Here is a 16,041-nt window from a genome sequence, read left to right on the forward strand (position 1 = left end):
GTTTTGCCGTTCGCCTCAGACAGCAGAGAGGCTAGGTTCACCCCTATAAGAGAGGGATTCCTCTTACAACGCTTTAACCCCTTCACCCCCGAGCTTCATGACCAGGCCAAATTTCACAATTCTGATCAGTGTCAATTTATGTGGTCATAAGTCTGAAAAGTTCAACAGATACCAGTGATTCTGAGATTGTTTTCTTGTGACCTATTGTACGCAGGGTCGGACTTGCCTGGCTGGGTATAGGGGGTTTCCCCGGTGGGCCCTTGTCTCTGGGGGCAGGAGAGGAGGAATAAAATAAAATTAAAAAAAAGTCTGCGTTTTTTAGGGACGCGGGCACTTTAAAAGCGCAAAGTGCAGGGCTAGCGCACGAATCGGTCATTACCTGAACCGCTGCGGCGCGTGCCCCTATCCTCTCTGACGACAGGTGAGCGCCCGTCGTCACCGGCGTATGACGTCAGTGTCATGCGCCGCATGCGACAGACGCACATTAGCCGCCAGCCTTTGCTAGGTTGACAACCATTTTACTATGTGCGCGCCGACCTGCAGAGGAGGACGACACCGCCTCTGGGAGCACAGGAAGGTAAGAGGAATCTTCTGTTTGTCTGTCTGTCTCTGTGGTTGTAAGGTATAAACGTAGGCACTACTAGGAAGAGGTGGTGCTCAAGTAGGGACCCAAGCCGTAATATATATAATAGTAGACTCGGCACACACCAAAGCGTAAATGTTGTGAAGAGGGGGGTTTATTAGGTAAAGTACATACAGTGACGTTTAGGTCTAATCACTAGACCTTCATCAATGTACTGAAAAATACAAAAAATAATATAAACATAACTGAAATATTTACAAGGTGGGTCATTATACAATCACTTACATAGAAATATTAGCAATGTACATATGCAGTGAAACATCAGACTTATAGCACTGATAGCAATACTCAGTACAAGGAGCAAGGCCATTCTTTTATGTGTGGATGTGCTGTCCCTAGGATATGCCAATGTCGCCTTATAGATTTGTGTAGTAAGTACGCCATAGGGTGGTAGTTATGGACGAAAGGGATGCGGTTTCCTGACTTGGGCTTTGGCTGCATGGCAGTGGTGGTTTCAATGGGGTCTAAGACATGGGGGGGATATCCCCTCTCTGCGAATTTAGAGCGCATCTCTTGTAGCCGTTGTATGCGCAGGTCTTGTTTGGAAACAATTCTTTCTACTCTCTTATATTGTGATTTGGGTATGGAGTCTTTCATCCTGGTTGGATGGAAGCTCTCACCTTTTTCGCAGCCTCACTGGGTTGCACTTAGTAACACATGGCCTTTTTCCCACCCCCCCTTTAGGACAGACTGTCTATACTACAACTCGGGGGTACCCGCTTCACTGTTATTGTGAGGGTAGGTGCGCTTCTTGTATATCTGATATACATTTCCAATATAGTTTCTGTTTATAAATCCACATATTTAACAGTTTAATGATCTTCATCTGGGATTTATTGTTCGCTATGGATCCTCATGGCCTTGCTCCTTGTACTGATTATTGCTATCAGTGCTATAAGTCTGATGTTTCACTGCATATGTACATTGCTAATATTTCTATGTAAGTGATTGTATAATGACCCACCTTGTAAATATTTCAGTTATGTTTATATTATATTTTGTTGTATTTTTCAGTACATTGATGAAGGTCTAGTGATTAGACCGAAACGTCACTGTATGTACTTTACCTAATAAACCCCCCTCTTCACAACATTTACGCTTTGGTGTGTGCCGAGTCTACTATTATATGTCTCTGTGGTTGTGTCTGTCTCTGTGGCTGTGTCTGTCTCAGTGGCTGTCTCTGTCTTGCTGTCTGTCTCTGTGGCTTTCTGTCTCTGTGGCTTTCTGTCTCTGTGGCTGTCTGTCTCTGTGGCTGCCTGTGTCTGGCTGTCTCTCTCTGTGGCTGTCTCTCTCTGTGCCTGTCTCTGTGGCTGTCTCTGTGGTTATCTCTGTCTGTCTCTGTGGCTGTCACTCTGTGTGGCTGTCTCTCTGTGTGGCTGTCGATGAAGCTGTCTCTGTCTGTGGCTCTCTCTGTCACTGTGGTTGTCTCTGTCACTGTGGCTGTCTGTGTCTGGCTGTCTCTCTGTGGCTGTCTCTGGCTGCATCTGTGTGTCTCTGGCTGGCTGTGTGTCTCTGGCCATCTCTGTGGCTGTCTTTCTGTCTCCCTGGCTGGCTGTCTCTCTATCTCCAGGAAAGAAGGACTCGAATGGATATAAGGGGGGTGGCAGGATGGATATATGGGGGGCAAGAAAAAAGGACCTGGATGGATATAAGGGGGGAGGCAGCATGGATATATGGGGGCATGAAAAAAGTACCAGGATGGATATAATGGGGGCGGCAGGATGGATATATGGGTGCAGGACAAAGGACTAGGATGGATTTAAGGGGGGTGGCAGGATGGATATATAGGTGCAGGACAAAGGACCCGGATGGATATAAGGGGGGTGGCAGGATGGATATATGGGGACAGGATAAAGAACTAGCATGGATATAAGGTTGGCGGCAGAATGGATATATGGGTGCAGGACAAAGGACTAGGATGGATACATATGAGGGGCCAGGATGGATATATGGGTGCAGGACAAAGTTCCCGGATGGATATAAAGGGGGTGGCAGGATGGATATATGGGGACGGGACAAAGGACTAGGATGGATACATATGAGGGGCCAGGATGGATACATACAGGGCCGCATTTGGCCTTCATGCTGCCCTAGGCACTTTTCGTGGTCGCGCCCCTTACTGACGTCACACACTGAGTCTGTGCACATGACATCTATTTAAGGCAGATCTAATCTGTAAAACGCTTTAAAAAGCACTAATTAAACGCTAAAAAAATGAAAGTCTGCACTTGCTGCGCACAGGTTCAGTCTTTTGAGTGTTTTACTAATACCTTCAGCTTTCCAAAGTCATCAAAAGATTAAAATAGGTGCCCTAACCATTGCTTCAGTGAGGAGAGGCCTAGTGATATAGAGACATGCTGTCTGCTCATTCACCCTCCTCTTTACTGAAGGTGTTCAAAGGGAAGCCAAGAGCAGACAGGCGTCAGAGCGAGCGTGCAGCCACATTGTGCGCACCCACACTGACACTTGTACCGCGCAGCTGCACTCATCCAATGTCGTTGGTTTCACACTTGCGTTTTTTTTTTTTTTAAATCAGGTTTTTCAGCCAAATCCTGATCCTTTCAGGATTCCGTTTTTGCCCATTCACTTTAATGGTGTCAGGTAGAATCCAGTTACTTCAGGTTTCTTAATGACACAATTAAAGTAAAAGGAAAAAAAACTGGATCCTGAAAGGATCAGGCTATGTGCCAATGTTGCGTATTTGTGTGCGGATTTTCCCGCAACATTTTTTAAAAATCTGCAGGTAAATCGAACTGTGTTTTACCTGCGAATTAAGAAAACAAGTGCTGATGCTACAGCTTAGGTTAATAATCAAATCTCTATACAGCAAATAACCTATACCCTTAGTTTATAGAGTAGATAAAAACATATACCTTTATTTGAACAAGCTAAAACCATGAGACAACTACAACAGATATACACATAAAACACACAACCGTGCTCTCTAGCAAGAACCCTAACTGGGGTACTGCATAACCACTGCCTGCCAGTGGAGGTTGGCACCCTAAACACAAATGCGAGATTGTCGCCCCCACTCGTCGGCGGCTGACCCTATAGCTCCTAACATGCGTCCTATGCCAGAAAGTGTACCATACACACTGTCATAGATACCTGACAGGAAAGTTGTTAATCAGACAGCATAGATAGATGGCAGATATATGTAAACATGGAATTTTTATTCTACCCTTAACAGGGCTGCATGTGGCAGGGTGAGAGACACGGACTGAAAACACAGGTGCAAAAAACAAAAATGTGCTCGTGCAAAAAAAACAACCACACAAAATATGGGGTATAATTAAAGATATCATTTATCCCATAAAGCAGGGCAGGCAGGCAGGAACATAACTCCACAGGTCAGTGGACAAAAAATTGAGACATAACCGATAATACACATCATATCTCATTACAGAGGATAAGAGCCGATACTTATCATATTGATGAGCTGAACACCTCATCGCGTTTCGCCACAAGGCTCATCAGGAGGCCCAGATATGCAGATATACCCCATATTTTGTTTATCCAGGTTGGATTGAGTCTTAGCACATCCATAGGGTCATTCCAGGGTCAGCCATCGTTGAGTGGGGGCACCATATCTGCTGCACAGTAGGGTGCCAACCTCCACAGTCAGGCAGGGCATCTCTGGACAGGGTACAGAGGTAGCGAGTGGTTGTTTTTTTTGCACAAGCACATTTTTGTTTTTTGCACCTGTGTTTTCAGTCCGTGTCTCTCACCCTGCCACATGCAGCCCTGTTAAGGGTAGAATAAAAATTCCATGTTTACATATATCTACCATCTATCTATGCTGTCTGATTAACAACTTTCCTGTCAGGTATCTATGACAGTGTGTATGGTACACTTTCTGGCATAGGACGCATGTTAGGAGCTATAGGGTCAGCCGCCGACGAGTGGGGGCGCCAATCTCGCATTTGTGTTTAGGGTGCCAACCTCCGCTGGCAGGCAGTGGTTATGCAGTACCCCAGTTAGGGTTCTTGCTAGAGAGCACGGTTGTGTGTTTTATGTGTATATCTGTTGTAGTTGTCTCATGGTTTTAGCTTGTTCAAATAAAGGTATGTTTTTATCTACTCTATAAACTAAGGGTATAGGTTATTTGCTGTATAGTTACCTGCGAATTACCCACGGATTTCCAGTGTTTTTTTGTGCAGATTTCACCTGCATTTTAACATCTGCGGATTCCTATTGATGAGCAGGTGTAATACGCTGCGGAATCCGCACAAAGAAAAGCGTTTTCGTGTAGTATTTTCCACACCATGAGCACAGCGGATTTTGTTTTCCATAGGTTTACATGGTACTGTATGCAAAATCCACACCGTGTGCACATAACCTCAGGATTTGGCTGAAAAACACGATTTTTCCTGACTTGGACAAAAAAAGCACAAGTGTGAAACCAGCCTCAGTGAGTAAGCGCAGACTTGCAAACTGATTTTAGACGGCACTCACTTTTAGTAAACGGAGCGCTGACAATAAAAACAAGCTTTAGTATACAAGTACGAGAATGCTGTGATTCTCATTTGCAAATTAAATAAAGTAGTAGTAGTGGAAGCAACTGCGGCCTCCTCCATCACTCGTCAGTCAATAGCGTAATTGTCCTGACGATCGGAGGCAGCGGAGTTGTGTCCCCTGAGAACTGGTGGTAGCGGTGGGATCTACGTGATCTCTCTGGGTATTGGTGCTGATGACTCCGCACCTATAAGCGCCGGACAATCGTGGCGTCCCAGAAGAACGAGTGTAGACGTGACATCATCGGCGTCACTCTCCTCCCAATCCGGAGTGTGCGGCATCAGACAAAACATTTAAATGTGGATTTTTTGGGGATTTAAGTGCTGACATCTGCAGGGAAAGGCTCCACCAGGCACAGATGGCGTTTTCAGTACCACGGATACGTGTGTCCTGTAATCTGAGGCGCCAAATACACCATATTGGACCTTGACGGGAGCGACCAGAGTCACAATACTGGGGGAGGGGATGCATTTTCCCAATTTTTATTTTTAAGACCCACTTTAGTTGACATAACTCCACCACAGGTTAATATTGGTTTTACACGTGGTATCGCACTGCCACTGAAAACGATGACAACCAGCATGGTTCTCAAGGTTACCTGGGGGAACTTATCAATGTCTTGATACTTTGTATTCAATCACCATTTGTAAGGCAAAGACATCAGCTCCCCCATATGTATAATAGTAGCGTCCTGCTGGTGGCACCTGAGCTCCACAGGTGTCTCTGGCGGTAGCCCCCCGTACACCAGTCCCAGGTGAATCTGAGCATGTGCAGTGCCCGCCTGCTGCTAGGACCCCCACAGGGGTGACGAAGCGCGCACCTTCACCTCCAGCCTCGGCGTACACCTGTGTACACGCAGCACCACAGCAACACCCGCAGTGGTATGGCTTCCTGTGACTTGTTGACCTTCCTCCCGGGGATTATCACTTCACACAGGCCGGAGCGGAGCCACCCGCCACCTCCATCACCAGAGAGTGAAACTTCCAGTACCAGCCAGAAACCTGCTCCCTTCTCCCAGCTCCGGGCAGAGGAGACACCGCCCCAGCCCTGCCTCACCGCCACCTTCTCCAACCTGCCCCGCCGTGTGCAGAGAATCGCAGCTGCCGGACCTGCAGAGCATCACACATGAAACTTATCACTCACCTCTAGGGTTGAGCGAAACGGATCGTTCATTTTCATAAGTCGCCGACTTTTGGCAAAGTCGGCGTCTCATGAAACCGAGCCGATCCCTGTGTGGGGTCTGCCATGCGGTACGCGACTTTTGCGCCAAAGTCGCGTTTCAATGACGCTAAAAGCGCCATTTCTCAGCCAATGAAGGTGGACGCAGAGTGTGGGCAGCGTGATGACATAGATCTCAGTCCCCACCATCTTAGAGAAGGGCATTGCAGTGATTGGCTTGCTTTCTGCGGCGTCACAGGGGCTATAAAGGGGCGTTCCCGCCGACCGCCATCTTCCTGCTGCTGATATGAGCGTAGGGAGAGGTTGCTGCCGCTTCTTCAGAAGCAGGGATAGTGATAGGCAGGGTACATGAAGCCACAAACCGCTTGTGCTGTAGCGATTTCCACTGTCCAATACCACCTTTTGTTTGCAGGACAGTGGAAGCTACATTTTTTTTTCCTCAGCGCTGTAGCTCATTGGGCTGCCCTAGAAGGCTCCCTGATAGCTGCGTTGCTTTGTGTGTACGCCGCTGTGTAAACCAACTGCTTTTTTTCAAAGCACAAATCCTGTTTTTCCTTCCTTTCTGCACAGCTATCTTGTGTTTGTCCACACTTTTGTGTGCAGCAGTCCTTTTACAGCTGCCTGCCATACTTTTCTGAGATAACTGCAGGGAGATAAATATTGGCAAATCTGCCTCCGTGCCATTGCTGTGTGTGGCATCTCTCTCTCATTGTGTGGCACCGAAAACACTGTGTAATACTTGGCCTTTTTTTTTTTTTCTAAATTCTCCCTTTTCCAAAAAAAAATTAGTGGGAGATAAATATTGTCAAGTCTGCCTCCGTGCCATTGCTGTGTGTGGCATCTCTCTCTCATTGTGTGGCACTGAAAACACTGTGTAATACTTGGCCATTTTTTTGGGGGGTACATTCTCCCTTTTCAAAAAAAAAAAAATTATTGGGAGATAAATATTGGCAAGTCTGCCTCCGTTCCATTGCTGTGTGTGGCATCTCTCTCTCATTGTGTGGCACGGAAAACACTGTGTAATACTTGTCCTTTTTTTTTAATTTTCTAAATTCTCCCTTTTCCCAAAAAAAAAAATTAGTGGGAGATAAATATTGTCAAGTCTGCCTCCGTGCCATTGCTGTGTGTGGCATCTCTCTCTCATTGTGTGCCACTGAAAACACTGTGTAATACTGGGCCTTTTTTTTTTTTTTTTAGGGTAAATTCTCCCAGAAAAAAAAAATAGTGGGAGATTAAGATTGGCATTTCTGCTTGAGTGCTGGGCCTGTGTGTGCCATATGTCTCAAATTATTGGGCCACAGAAAACCTAGTGTGTAACATTGGGCCTGATTTTCCTTTCAGTGTCAGGCACCTATAAAGGTATATATAAATCCTACAGAAGTTTGAGTTCACCTTATAAGTTGTTTTACAGTAACAAATAGTGTTACTTTGGTTACGTTTTGCAAGCAATGAGGAAGTCTAGTGGAAGAGGTCGTGGCCGTGGGCGGTCATTGTCAGCTGGTAATGATGGTAGTGGTGGTGGAGCATCAGGTGGTCGTGGTAAAAGCAGTACAGCACCTAAGTCTCGAGTTGTTGAGCCAGGTTCATTGTCTGGCTACACAAGGCCTCGAACGCTCTCTTTTCTGGGAGTAGGAAAACCACTTTTGAAGCCGGAGCAGCAGGAACAAGTATTGACTTTCATTGCTGACTCTGCCTCTAGCTCTTTCGCCTCCTCCTCGGAAAGTGCCAAATGTCAGAGCAGTGCATCGTCAGTGGATGCTCCCGGTCAGGGACAAGTCGCTTCCTTGTCTTCTTCACCCAGAACAAGAGAGAAGGATGTGTCAGGAGACACAATGGGTTACTCCATGGAGCTCTTTACACATACCGTTCCTGGGTTAGACAGTGAAACAGTTAACAGGCCATGTCCATTAGAAGTTGAATCGGACATGGAGTGCACAGATGCACAGCCACAGCCAGATTACTATGCTGTTCCTTTGACTCAGACCAGAACATTGCCCTCGCAGTGTACTGAGGCAGAATCAAACCCAGCGGAGACTATGGTGCCCCGTCACGGACGCTATACCACCGGCTTACACGGTGACACAGACGAAATCGCACACGACATAGAAGAGGAGGTCATAGATGACCCAGTTGTGGACCCCGATTGGCAGCCATTGGGGGAACAGGGTGCAGGCGGCAGTAGTTCTGAAGTGGAGGAGGAGGAGCCGCAGCAGGCATCAACATCACAACAGGTTCCATCTACTGGGCCCATATCTGGCCAAAAACGCGTGGCAAAACCAAAACCAGTTGGAGGACAGCGTGGCCATCCGGTTAAAGAAGCTCAGTCTGCAATGCCTGAAAAGGTATCCGATAGTAGAAAGAGTGCAGTCTGGCATTTTTTTAAACAACATCCAAATGATCAGTGCAAAGTCATCTGTCAAAAATGTTCAACAACCTTAAGCAGAGGTCAGAATCTTAAAAGTCTAAATACAAGTTGCATGCATAGACATTTATCCACCATGCATTTGCAAGCCTGGACTAACTACCAAAAGTCCCTAAAGGTTGCAGCACCCTCGGCAAATGAAGCTAGTCAGCAACGCTACATCCCTTCCCTCCCTGTAAGCCGACCATTTCCCACACCACCTGCACTATCTGTGCAGCTTTTGTCGCCAGGCCAAAGCAGTCAGGGAATCACCAGGTTAGTAGTAGGAAACACTGCATGTAGGGCACCGGCAAGAATACCATCTCCAACCCTCTCTCAGTCACCCATGTCCACCGGCACCACCGCTAGTTCCACGATCTCCAGCTCTCCAGTCCAGCTCACCCTACATGAGGCTATTGTTAGGAAAAGGAAGTACTCATCCTCACATCCGCGTACACAGGGTTTGAACGCACACATTGCTAGACTAATCTCATTAGAGATGATGCCCTACCGGTTAGTTGAAAGCGAAGCTTTCAAAGCGATGATGGACTACGCTGTACCACGCTACGAACTACCCAGTCGGCACTTCTTTTCTAGAAAAGCCATCCCAGCCCTCCAACAGCATGTTAAAGACCGCATCGTCCATGCACTCAGGCAGTCTGTGACTACAAAGGTGCACCTGACAACAGATGCCTGGACCAGTAGGCATGGCCAAGGACGTTACGTGTCCATCACGGCACACTGGGTGAATGTGGTGGATGCAGGGTCCACAGGGGACAGCAATATTGGGACAGTTTTGCCTAGTCCACGGTCAAGGAAAGAGTTGGCTGTAGGTGTTCGCCCCCCCTCCTCCTCTTCCTCCTCCTCATGCAGAAGCGAGAGCTCGTCCACACACCGCAGTCGCACATCCACTCCATCCGCAGCTGCCACTGTTGCACACCAGGTGTGCCATTATGGGACAGCTAGTGGCAAGTGTCAGCAGGCTGTATTGGCAATGAAGTGTTTGGGCGACAACAGACACACCGCGGAAGTTCTGTCCGAGTTCTTGCACCAAGAAACTCAGTCATGGCTGGGCACTGTACATCTTGCGGCAGGCAAGGTAGTGAGTGATAACGGAAGGAATTTCATGGCTGCCATAGCCCTTTCCCAACTGAAACACATTCCTTGCCTGGCTCACACCTTAAACCTGGTGGTGCAGTGCTTCCTGAAAAGTTATCCAGGGTTACCCGACCTGCTCCTCAAAGTGCGCAGACTTTGCTCGCATATCCGCTGTTCGCCCGTACACTCCAGCCGTATGCAGAACTATCAGCGGTCTTTGAACCTTCCCCAGCATCGCCTAATCATCGACATTTCAACAAGGTGGAACTCCACACTGCACATGCTTCAGAGACTGTGCGAACAGAGGCGTGCTGTTATGTTTTTGTGGGAGGATACACATACACGGGCAGGCAGTTGGATGGCAGACATGGAGTTGTCAGGTGTGCAGTGGTCGAAGCTACAAGACCTGTGTCAAGTCCTTCAGTGTTTTGAGGAATGCACACGGCTGGTTAGTGCAGACAACGCCATAATAAGCATTAAGCATGAACATCCCCCTAATGCGTCTGCTGATGCAAAGTTTGACGCACATAAAGGAGCAGGCATCTGCAGCCGAGGAAGAGGAAAGCCTTGATGACAGTCAGCCATTGTCTGGTCAGGGCCGTGTAGAGGACACGGTAGCGGGCGAAGAGGGGGAGGAGGACGAGGAGGATGATGGGGATGAGTACTTTTTTAATGAGGAAGCTTCTCCTGGGCCAACAGAAATTAGTGGCGTTGCAAGGCCGGGTTCTGTTTTTTTAAGGGAGACAAGTGACGTAGATTTGCCTGTAACTGCCCCTCAAACCAGCACAACCGCAGATTTGCCAACAGGAACTTTGGCCCACATGGCGGATTATGCCTTACGTATCCTCAAAAAGGACCCACGCATTACTAAAATGATGAGCGATGACGATTACTGGTTGGCCTGCATCCTTGACCCTCGCTATAAAGGCAAATTGCAAAATATTATGCCACATGAGAACCTCGAACAAATCTTAGCAACCAAACAAGCTACTCTTGTAGACCGTTTGATTCAGGCATTCCCAGCACACAGCGCCGGGTGATGGTTCTCACACAAGCTGCAGGGGGCTACATGGCAGAGGTGTTAGAGGTGCACAGATCAGAAGTGGCGTTGGACAGATGGGTTTTCTGACCAGGTTGTGGAGTGATTTCGCAATGACCGCAGACAGGACAGGTACTGCAGCATCTATTCAAAGTGACAGGAGACAACATTTGTCCAGTATGGTTACTAACTATTTTTCTTCCCTTATCGATGTTCTCCCTCAACCGTCATTCTCATTTGATTACTGGGCATCAAAATTAGACACCTGGCCTGAATTGGTAGAATATGCGTTGCAGGACCTTGCTTGCCCAGCAGCTAGTGTGCTATCAGAAAGAGTATTCAGTGCTGCTGGTTCAATATTAACCGAAAAAAGGACTAGTCTGGCTACCCAAAATGTGGATGATCTCACCTTCATTAAAATGAACCACTCCTGGATTTCAAATTATTTTGCCCCACCTTTCCCGGCTGACACGTAGCTTTCCTATAAAAAGCTCTTGCTTGTGGACTGGTCTTACTGAGTGTTCCAATCTGTTAATTTGCAGCAGCTGTTTGTCCAGCATACGACATGTTTACACCTCCCCCAATGGGAAAAATCCCCCCACGGGGCCGTTGTCTCGCCACTTGGCGCAAGCACCCGTTACAGTGCTGATTGTCTGAAGAGGCGGGTGTGCCCGCTTTTGGTCGACGGCATTGCCACTGGGTCCCTCATAGCACAATGTAGTGTCTCTGGCGGTGGTGGTGCGCACCCAACGTCAGACACACCGTTGTAACATGAGGGGCCCTGGGGCGGTAGCGCCGGCCACAAGAGAGTTCCCCCCCCAGCTCAAACTGTGCTCTACCACGTGCAAAATTATCTCGCACAGCTCCACCAATGTTTAGTCTATGCACTGACATCATTCAATGCCTGGCAATGACAAACAATACCAATTTGTTTGCATCTATGATGCTAGTTAAAGTAGTCTGGGTCAGTGTCCTATATTGACACCAGTAAATACTAATTTACTGCCAAATTACTTTGTCATAAACTCTGCAGATGAGCCCACCCCTGTACCTAAGCATGCCACCCTTTTTTTACTTATAGTTGTTTTGCGAGACATTAACATCTATTTATTTTTTTGGAGTACTAACTGTGTCAGACACTCATTGCAATACTCCTCCACTGACCACAATGCTGCCTGCCTGTGTATCCATGTAACCGATATAAAACTGCCATGAGCCTATTGTTTGTTATTTTAGGCCTTTGATAGCCTGTCTGCGGTCCCTACTTGCATTACTCCTCCACTGACCACAATGCTGCCTGCCTGTGTATCCATGTAACCGATGTAAAACTGCCATGAGCCTATTGTTTGTTATTTTAGGCCTTTGATAGCCTGTCTGCCGTCCCTACTTGCATTACTCCTCCACTGACCACAATGCTGCCTGGAGTGCCTGCCTGTGTATCCATGTAACCGATGTAAAACTGCCATGACTGCCTACTGTTTGTTATTTTAGGCCTTTGTGAGCCTGTCTGCGGCCCCTACTTGCAATACTCCTCCACTGACCACAATGCTGCCTGCCTGTGTATCCATGTAACCGATGTAAAACTGCCATGACTGCCTACTGTTTGTTATTTTAGGCCTTTGTGAGCCTGTCTGCGGCCCCTACTTGCAATACTCCTCCACTGACCACACCAATGCTGCCCGTGTACCCCTGGAACCTATTTAAAAGTTCATAGAGCCTAGTTATATATTTTATTTACTATTAATAAGGCCATGATGGACTACGCTGTACCACGCTACAAGCTAACCAGTCGACACTTCTTTTGCGAGAAAAGCCATCCCAACCCTCCACCAGCATGTAAAAGACCGCATTGTCCATGCACTCTGGCAATCTGTGAGTACAAAGGTGCACCTGACAACAGATGCATGGACCTGTAGGCATGGCCACGGAAGATTACGTGTCCATTACGGCGCAATGGGTTAATGTGTTGGATGCATAGTCCACAGGGGACAGCCTACTAAGTCTGTCTGCAGTCCCTAATTCAAATTGTCCTCCACTGTCTAAATCGGAGCTTCCACCTTCTGGCTTTCGGCCTATAGTATCAGATATTAAACTGCATTTGGCCTTCAACTTTGGTTACGGCCTACTAACGGTGTCTGCCCCTGCCTGGTGTTTTTCCTCAACTGAATAAAGCTGAGCTTCAACCTTCTGGCTCTCATTAAGTGCTGTTATTTTAAAAATTGGTGGTTAGGGCCTACTAACGGTGTCTGCCCCTCCCTGGTGTTTGCCCTCAACTGAATAAAGCTGAGCTTCAACCTTCTGGCTTTGGGCCTATAGTATCAGATATTAAACTGCATTTGGCCTTCAACTTTGGTTACGGCCTACTAACGGTGTCTGCCCCTGCCTGGTGTTTGTCCTCAACTGAATAAAGCTGAGCTTCATCCTTCTGGCTCTCATTAAGTGCTGTGTTTTTAAAAATTGGTGGTTAGGGCCTACTAACGGTGTCTGCCCCTCCCTGGTGTTTGTCCTCAACTGAATAAAGCGGAGCTTCATCCTTCTGGCTCTCATTAAGTGCTGTGTTTTCAAAAATTGGTGGTTAGGGCCTACTAACGGTGTCTGCCCCTCCCTGGTGTTTGCCCTCAACTGAATACAGCTGAGCTTCAACCTTCTGGCTTTCGGCCTATAGTATCAGATATTAAACTGCATTTGGCCTACTAGTGTGGTTGGGCCCTTAAAACAGTGTCTGCTGCTCCTGGGTTTGCTACTCCACTGAACAAAGCAATGCCGCCTGTTTAGTCCTGTCCTGTTAGCAATTTTGAACTGCATTTAGCCTACTTTATTCTTTGGCCCTATATCTGTTTCCTCCTCATCCTGCCCATTGCCCAGCCACTGCTAGATGAGTCTGCTGGTACATTGACCTAGACCACTACATTCTCCTTGCACTCTACACAGCCAGAATCTGACCCTGCTGAAAGTAAGGTTCCCCTTCCCGCATGTTATACCACCTTACACAGGGACAAAGAGGAAGGTGCAGATGAAAGTGCAGGTTCCTTTATCAGGTGGGGGGGGCATACTCGTTGGCGACGTCACTGGCACAGGGCCCCTCAGAGTACGCAAAAGTGTCGCTGCTGGTGGGAGGCGCCCCCGCCGTGCAAACACACCGCTGTACTTTGAGGGGCCCTGTGCCAGTGCCAATGCGAACAAGTGTGCCCCCCTGCTTGCTCAGGATCACAGCACTTGCAACGTTGAAATACTTTCCTCTCCCTGCTCCACCGCCGTGACGTAGTCCACGATTCCTGGGCCCACTAAAACCTTGAACCAGCCCTACCCCCCACAAATTTGCCAAATGACCCCCAAGTTCCATTGAACAACTATTATTATAAAGTTAATTAAGATTGACAAGCTTCAGAAACAAGAATGGATGTTTTTGGCATTAAAATGGGCACTGTAGGTGTTTTCCTGGCCTCCACTCACTGCCGACTATGCTTCCCCATTGACTTGCATTGGGTTTTGTGTTACGGTCGATCCCCGACTTTTAGCGATAATCGGCCGACTGCACTCGACTCGACTCTGGACAAAGTCGGGTTTCACAAAACCCGACTCGATCTTTAAAAAATGAAAGTCGCTCAGCCCTACTCACCTCATCTGGGGGCCAAGCTGCACAACGGACATGGGGCAGGCTGGGGCATATTATAAAATAAATGGGGCCAGGCTGGGCGAGATTATTAAGTAAAGGGGGCCAGGATGAGGGACTTAATTATTGTTTGGGGGCCAGAATGAGGAACATGCTATATTAGTTTATGGTGACAAGTGGGGAGCACAATTTCTTTAGGGTCCAATTAGGGACATTATTACTACAGTAATATAATTTACTTTTTAGGAAACTGTTTTCCATGGAGAGAACAAAAGGGAGGTCCTGTTACTGTGCAGGGCGACACTACACTGTGTTCCAAATTATTTTGCAAATTGGATTTAAGTGTCTTAAAGATTTAATTGTTTTGTTTTTCAAATAAACTTGTGGATGGTATTGTGTCTCAGGGCTCAATGAATCACTGAAATCAATCTTAAACACATGTGATAATTAGTTTTCCAAGTGATTCTAATTAAAGGAAAACTACTCAAAAATGATGTTCCACATTATTATGCAGGTCACAGGTTTCAAGCAATATGGGAAATAAAAAGGATCTCTCTGCTGCTGAAAAGCGTTAAATAGTGCAATGCCTTGGACAAGGTATGAAAAAATTAGATATTTCACGAAAACTTAAGAGTGATCATCATACTCTGATGAGATTTGTGACTGAAACAGAGCACAGACAGAGTTCATGCAAATAAAGGCATAATGAGGAAGTTTTCTGGCAGACAAATTCATTGGATTAAGAGAGCAACTGCCAAAAAACCATTACAAAGCAGCAAACAGTTATTTGAAGCTGCTGGTGCGTCTGGAGTCCCTCGAACCTCAAGGTGTAGGATCCTTCAAAGGCTTGCTGTGGTGCATAAACCTACTATTCGGCCATTCCTAAACAGTGTTCACAAGCAGAAACGGTTGCAGTGGGCCCAGAGATACATGAAGACTAATTTTCAAACAGTCTTGTTTACTGATGAGTGTCGAGCAACTCTGGACGGTCCAGATGGATGGAGTAGTGGATGGTTGGTGGATGGCCACCATGTCCCAACAAGGCTACGACGTCAGCAAGGAGGTGGAGGAGTCATGTTTTGGGCTGGAATCATGGGGAAACAGCTGGTAGGGCCCTTTAAGGTTCCTGAAGGTGTGAAAATGACCTCAGCAAAGTAAATAGAGTTTCTGACTGACAACTTTCTTCCATGGTCTAAAAAGCAGAAATGTGCCTTCAGGAACAAAATCATCTTCATGCATGACAATGAATATCTCTGAGTAATTGGCTGCTATGGGCATAAAAGGAGATAAACTCATGGTGTGGCCATCATCTTCCTCTGACCTCAACCCTATAGAGAACCTTTGGAGTATCATCAAACAAAAGATCTATGAGGGTGGGAGGCAGTTCACATCAAAACAGCAGCTCTGGGAGGCTATTCTGACTTCATGCAAAGAAATACAAGCAGAAACTCTCCAAAAACTTACAAGTTCAATGGATGCAAGAATTGTGAAGGTGATATCAATGAAGGGCTCCTATGTTAACATGCAACTTGGCCTGTTAGGATGTTTTG

General features: G+C 47.0%; 1 protein-coding gene across 1 annotated transcript in view; it reads right to left on the reverse strand.

Moving 5' to 3' along the window:
* Positions 1–16,041, reverse strand: part of TRIO (trio Rho guanine nucleotide exchange factor) — a 3,555,343-nt gene that overhangs the window by 3,092,001 nt on the left and 447,301 nt on the right.

Source organism: Ranitomeya variabilis, chromosome 6 (genome assembly GCF_051348905.1).
Source record: "Ranitomeya variabilis isolate aRanVar5 chromosome 6, aRanVar5.hap1, whole genome shotgun sequence".
NCBI classification, from domain to species: domain Eukaryota; kingdom Metazoa; phylum Chordata; class Amphibia; order Anura; family Dendrobatidae; genus Ranitomeya; species Ranitomeya variabilis.